At 42.3% G+C, this 7,500-nt stretch overlaps 1 long non-coding RNA gene across 1 annotated transcript in view; it reads right to left on the bottom strand.

The window, feature by feature from the left end:
* Positions 1-5,348: 5,348 nt before the first annotated feature.
* LOC308324075 overlaps positions 5,349-7,500 on the bottom strand; it is a 17,970-nt gene continuing 15,818 nt past the window's right edge. The window contains exon 4 of the long non-coding RNA XR_013964873.1: positions 5,349-6,799. This is a non-coding gene — a long non-coding RNA (uncharacterized lncRNA). The remainder of the gene's footprint in view (positions 6,800-7,500) is intronic.

The raw sequence follows: 7,500 nt of genomic DNA, 5'->3' as shown, positions 1-7,500 counted from the left end.
GAAGACACGTAGGAAGGGAAGGAAAATGATAGGCACTTAATCTCACGAAAGAACAGTCTTGATGTATATTTATGAAACATCAAAATATTGTGTGCATTGTGAGACATTCACTGAAAAGGTAAGTTACTGCCAGGATGAAACAGGGATGATTGAAACCACTATTGAGGCTAACAGTCAACTTGACCAATAAACAAATGGTTTCATTATTGTGTAAAGGAGAAGCGCAACAGATACAATTATGCAGTTATGTGTATTTATTTACGTCACATGACATGTAAATATAGCTTACATAACAGGACTGCTGTGTATTCTTTTAATATACGTCTATATTGTGCAAAGGCAATGTATCTGTATATACATTATTGAGCAGTATTGAGCACTTTCAATCGGCACGTCTTTCCTGTTCATCTGAAAGAACACTCATCTCTTTGTGCTCATGTCTCTCATAATAACATGGCTCCGTCTCATTTCACGTTAGTCCTCTTCACAGTCAGTCATTCAAAAGGGTAATTATATGACAGCAATGTGCTGGAATACCTACAGTCCCTTAACAGGATCTGAGCCAACCTTAAGCCACCAGTCCCAGCCCAACCAGTCATCTCAGTGCCATAAAACTGCCAGAGGAAACAATAGCGGGCTCTCTGCTCAGTGCTGGGGTTAATGGCAAAAACCGGGGCTATATGGCTGCCGGTGATATCGTTGGATAAATGATTATTGATTAGGTAAAGGTTGAGCTAATCATTAGGGCTTCATCCATTTTACGGACTCTCTCCGTGACCTTTCCTTTTTCCGACTGCCCCTCCCGGATCACCCTGGATTTCTCCATACGATGATTTGATCGCCAGGCTGGATGGGCGAGGCAGGAGGGGGGAGAGAGAGGGAGAGAGAGAGAGAGAGAGAGAGGGAGAGAGAGAGAGGAGGAAGAAGAGAGGAAAAACTATAGGGGAGGAGAGAAGATTATAGGAGAGGAGAGAGAGGAGGTAAGATTTGCAAGGAGCTCAGATGTGTGTGTGTGTGTGTGTGTGTGTGTGTGTGTGCGCGTGTGTGTGTGTGTGTGTGTGTGTGTGTGTGTGTGTGTGTGTGTGTGTGTGTGTGTGTGTGTGTGTGTGTGTGCACGTTGCGTGCGTGCGCTGCTGCATGCACGGTTGCACATGCATGCTTTTATTGGAAAATCCAACATAGAGGTCGGCATGCATCGTTTCAATGGAACTGCTGTTGGGAACAGTGTTTTAAATTAGGCCTATGGGCGATCCGCATTAGGCAGACTGTAAGCAAAGTGAGTGAGCGAGCGGGGCCTCGACGTGAAACATCCGCCCTAAAAAAAAAAAAGCCCTGACTCTGTGACAAGGAAATGCCTAGTTCCTAACGGCTCTATTTATTGAATTGTAGCGAATATTCCTGGCAGTGAGACTCTTAACTAAACCCAGACCGAAGGCTCGACATCTGCACACAATCAGCCAACAGAGAAAACTCCACCGTTTCCCTTTCTTATTCTATTTATTCACAAATCCCAGCACTTGGGAACAGAATGTTTATTTGAAGTAATACTTTGCTCAGAACTACTGGATGGGCCGATACGTTGGCGTTTTCATTGCCTTGCCACGTAGTTCCTCCAGTGTATAATGTAGAACATGTTTTTTTTTTCTCTCTCTCTCGTTTAAAGTGACCAGAATTTGTCAGCATGCACACGGCACACATTAAACACACACGAGCAGGCACACACATGCACTCACGCACACACACACACACACACACACACACACACACACACACACACACACACACACACACACACACACACACATTCATGCCCAAGACAACATCTGGTTATGCCATGCACGGTTCAGTGTAGAAGCCTTTTTGTGTGTGTGCGGTGTGAGTCAAAATGCCACTCAACTTTCACAGCGTGAACTGATGCTGTGCCTTGATCTGGAGTGTAACAGGCCCCAATTTCCCGCTGTTAGCACGTGTATTTGGCCCGGCTGACAAAGGAAGCCTTTTCTAGGAAACTGTTCACAGTTATTGTTGAGCTGGAATATAATGTTACTAAGTCACTAAGTGGTAAATCATATAGCCTAAGGTTTTGATTGTGACTTTAGATTTTAAAAATATATAAAAACTCTGTCTGACATTTCTAAAATCAGTCTGAAAACACTCATTTTCACCAAATAGTCTGAACAAAATTAAATGTGTGAAATAAAACAAGCTGTATATTTCCACGTTAAATGACACAGTTAATGTATATAAACCGAGAGAAGTTACAAATGTAGCCAAATGGACCCTTTCTACAGACGCCAAGCAAGAAACACAGCCCACGGGTTCAATAGGTCAACTGTATAAAATATATGGATTGTAATTATTTCTACTGTAACCGATCAATGTGATTTTCACTTTATACACTGAGATAACTAATTACCTTACTCGTATTCATTGAAACATTTTCTCCTCTTTTTCTTCCTTTCTTTATTTTCCTTATTTATGGGTTTGTATTTTGATCATGATTACATGACCATATTGTGTAAAATGCTGAATTTGATGATAACTCTGAATAATTAATATCATTTGGATTTGGACTTTTACTGTGTGATTTTCTCAGCTACTGTTAATCAGTGGTTGTGAAAGTTGGGCTCTGGGAACGTTGTGAGCTTGTATCTATTTGTAACTATTTTCAAAGCGCAATACCCGAGCGCTACCAAGCATAACATTACTTGTCTTTTAGTTACTGGATCTCCTCTCCACTAGTCCCTCCGTAACATTTTAGTCTCTAGTTTTTATTTGTTGACGAAATTGTCAGTATATGATTATAGATATAGTCTTAGTTTAGTCTTAATCTTTATTTAGTTTTTGTTACGTTTTTGTCAGTGAATAAAGGTAGTCGACGAATATGTTTTGTTTTAGTTGTAGTCGACGAAGAAAACACTGCTCTACACTCTCAGAGTTGCATTAATACTGATGATATCTCAGTGTAGATTGGGATCCCAGAGGTAAACATCATATGGGCCTGGGGGGTCCTATTTGAGAATCGTCACAGCCGTAACTTGGCTGTAGAGTTCTCCTGTAAGACATACTGTACACATTTCTGCTGCTTTGACAGACAGGCCCGCGGTCGTGCCTCGTAAAAAACATAACCCCTAACATGTAGGCTTAACATTGATGAGAACCATACGCATACGACAGTCACACACATGCACGCACGCACGCATGCACGCACGCACGCACGCACGCACGCACGCACGCACGCACACACACACACACACACACACACACACACACACACACACACACACACACACACACACACACACACACACACACACATATACACATATACACATAATCACATATACACACATACACACACTTACACCTCTGCAACACTGCTTAAATAAGCATTTGCACAACCAGCAGGCAGCTCTGCACACATGACTGGTTAAGAAAATAATTAAAGTGAGCTCGGAAGGCCAGAATTACTGCAATATGGGCAAATTAACAAATTAACAGACAGACACACACACACACACACACACACACACACACACACACACACACACACACACACACACACACAGAGCTATAGTCCCCTCTCCTGTCTCTTCCCTCTCTTTCCTTCTCTCTTCCTCCTCCTCCTCTCTTCCTCTACCGGCGGCATCTTTCATTTAAATATTTCATCCAGTTGTGCAGCTCGCCTAGTGTGTGTCATCTCCATCCCTGGCCTCGGCACTATGAAGTGAAGCACGGATGGAAGACCTTTTTTTTTATTTTTTAGGGAGAGGTGTGCGTGCCTGTGCGTGTGTGCGTGCATGAGACAGAGTCAGAGGGAGGGGTTGGGAGGAGATATGAAAAGAGAGGAGAGAGAGCTGGGGGAGGGGGGGGGGGACTGGAGGGGGCCGGCTCATCCAGCCCTGAGCTGTTGAGCGCTGATAGGAAGTGAAAAGGTGGGGGAGACATAGTGATAACTAATGTACTTCCTGTGTACCTCCTTTCCTCTCCTGTTGGCCCCCTCCACCCCCACCCCACTAAAGACACAGAACTGATGTGTGATGTACAGCCGTTGAACTCTGCGTGCATGTGTGTGCGTGCGTGAGCTCATGCACGTGTGTCAGATTAACTGATGGCGTGATGTGTGAGAGAAGGAGCAAAGGGTGACAAGGATGGAGGAGCGGAATGGAGTGAGAACCTGGAGAGAGACGAGTGAAACTTCCACTTACCGCAGAGTGATGTGTTCGCTCTGTTTAACAGACAAACAGAGGTGAGGGGACGTGTGTGTGCGTACGTGCGAGTGCGTGTGTGTGCGCATGCGTGTGTGTGTGTGCGCGCATGCGTGCGTGTGTGTGTGTGTGTGTGTGTGTGTGTGTGTGTGTGTGTGTGTGTGTGTGTGTGTGTGTGTGTGTGTGTGTGTGTGTGTCCGTCCATATATGTGCTTGTGCATGTGTCTGCACTCATATACCCTGGCTATTTCGATGAGTGTAGATGTCAGCTATAGGTTAGATAGAGGGACGCAGAGCAGTGATCTCACAGTTCTATATGAGTTTAAGTCACATACAGTACATGTAATCCTTTATCTTTTAGTATAGTTTAAAAACAATATCATCTGATAACATCTTCATCTAGTTTATCCATGAGGTTCAACGTCAGTATCCTAGGATGCATTCTCACATTTAGATGTTTAAAGTTGCATGCTGTCAGTGTAAATATAGTATCATCACAGTGTCAAGTGCATTTCTTTGTTTTGTGGTCAGCATAGTTTTTATTTTTCAAATGCATGTTTCTGCTTTTGATTGATTGAATACTAGAATAATACAATAACTAAAATACGGAAAGAGCCCGAACGTACAGCAAAGCATTTAGGCAAAGAAAAATAATAATATACTCTTATTAAGATAATATGAATAGATGTGTCCTTCTACATTCATTTTGTCCCAAAAGTGAAGTCCAATGTGTGGATGAAAGGATTTTGGTACTCAACAGTATAGAAGATAGTATGACAACTTTATCAAGATTCAGACTGTGCTAAAAATGTCCAACATAATAAATAAAAAACAACAAGGTATAATACAATATAAGGTTTGTAGTGTAGAACATATAAATAACCTTATAGGTGTGCCAAAGAAATTAATCAATCATCAACATCAAACTCATTTTCAATCATTGGTTTGTAGAGAATAGCAATAGACTACAATAACATGCTATATTAATACTTTGGAATTGCATCTTGGGATAACTATAGACAGGACGATACACAGAATATATAATCTTTAGAATAAAGTTAGCAACCGGGATATATAGAATACCTGGAACTGGAGGTCTAGACTATGGGGTCATGTGATCAGTAACATAGGGAAGGTGTATTATGCAGGCCAAAGATCTACCTTTATGGTACTTTAAGTACATTGTTAGGCCAATACTTTTGTACTTTTACTCAAGTACTCAATTTCTATATTGCAGTATTGTTACTTTTACTTAAGTAAATAATTTGAGATGCATTGCATGAGATGGAATGAGGGGAGAGGAGACGAGAGGAGAGAAAAGATAGGTGAGATGAGATAGGATTAGAGAGCGAGATGGGTGAGTGAGATGAGATGACATGGGCTGAAAGAAGAGAGTGAAGAGATGGACCAGTGTTGATTTTGACGGCAAATTTTGATTAGGTTTTAGTCATAATCTTTTGGGTGAAATTCCGTTTTAGTCATATTTTAGTCATCTGAAATGTTTTACCTTTAGTCTAGTTTTAGTTGACTAAATATCATGTCGACTGAATCTACAGGTGATTTAGTCAACTAAAATGTTGTGAGCTTGTAGATCTATCTTCTATTTACATCTGCTATTTTCGCAAACCAAAGGATCTCTTCTCCACTAGTCCCTCTAACATTTTAGTCTACTTTTTATTGTCTCCACCAGGCCGAAGGCACGGGGAGAGTATGTTTTGCACTCCGTCCGTCCGACCGTGTGTGTGTCTGTGTCCGTCTGTTACCATCTAATCTCTGGCACCGTTGACCCGGTCGATGCCAAACTGTGCACACACACTCCCTGGACGCCAACAACGAACCTCTGCCCCAATTTTTCCACAACGGCCTGTTATAGTGCCACCATGAGGCCGATTTTTTGCAAAACACATTTCTTTATATTACTCGTACATATTTTATCCATACATCACGCAAATCGGTATACACTATCTCTATAGTCATGTGATCAACACGGACCTGTCCGCTTCCCCATATTCCATCCCAATTAGCTAAGATTGCCTTCCAAAGTTTGCAGGATTGGTCCGTTTTGATGAAAATGCCTCAAGTCATGAACACAGCGTGCGATTTCCGTGAAAATATGCACTCACATTCCCACTCGGCCATGGAAGAAATGCTACTTAAAATAATTCAAATCAGCCTCATGGTGCTGCACAATAACAGGCCAATTCATGTTCTTACCTATAACTACACCGATCTGTGTACAACGTTTTAGACGCACTCCCAAGAGGCCAAGGAAAAACCTTTGCACTGCCTTTTTCGCATCTGCCGGTTATAGTGCCACCATGAGGCCGATTTTAGCAAAAGACATTTCTTTATATTACTCCTACAGATTGTATCCATGCATCATGCACAGCGGTATGCACTATAGTCATGTGAAAAAGGGTAGTTAATGGACATTTTTCTGCATAGTATTAGTCAACGAAGTCAACACTGAGATGAGATGAGATGAGATGAGATGGAGACCACAATAACCACAACAACATACCAATCTCAGTCCTCCGAGCTGCCTGTCGTCCCCGGTTACGGCGACAGCACGCCCAGGCTTTAGATCATAGCTGTGGAAAAACATGAAACACAAACACAGTTAGGCTTTTAACACATTCTCCCCTGCATTGTCAGGTATAGTGTGGCAGGGGGGGTGGGGTGGGGGGACGTGTTCTCCTACAACAGCGTAAACCCTAGAATAATTCCAGGCAGGACACACGACACAGTAAAGTAAAAGTCTCTTCATCCTTCAAGTGTAAATTAAAGTTGTGCTTCTGTCACTACAAACACCCCCACCACTCCCACCACTCTCTAACTTTATGGACACATAAATACAGAAAATACAGAGATTGCTTCAATGACTTAATAGTAATAATAAGTGTGAAACAGTATAGTGATACAGTATCTAAATACACATGCACGTCGCACACACGTTGTGTGCGTGCATGCATGTGTGCGCGTGTGACATGTGTAGATTCTACATGTTGCAGGAGCAGGATTAGTGGGAGCTGACATGTCAGCACACACAAAGCACACACACACACACACACGCCGAGCTTGGATTGAATATACTTGGGACCAAGGAATCCTCAAAATGTGCAATTAAAATGGCATTACCGTTTGTAATTAACTTTTCCTAATTGTAAACTTAGGTCTAAAATAAAGTCTTATAAATTACCCTTTTCATCATGACAACCAGTGTGTGTGTGTGTGTGTGTGTGTGTGTGTGTGTGTGTGTGTGTGTGTGTGTGTTTTGCTCTGACCCACAGCC

This window comes from Protomyctophum bolini, assembly GCF_963924005.1.
Source record: "Protomyctophum bolini genome assembly, chromosome: 1".
Taxonomy (NCBI): domain Eukaryota; kingdom Metazoa; phylum Chordata; class Actinopteri; order Myctophiformes; family Myctophidae; genus Protomyctophum; species Protomyctophum bolini.
The sequence above is the reverse complement of the archived record's forward strand: the minus strand, read 5'-3'. Positions and strand labels throughout refer to the sequence as shown.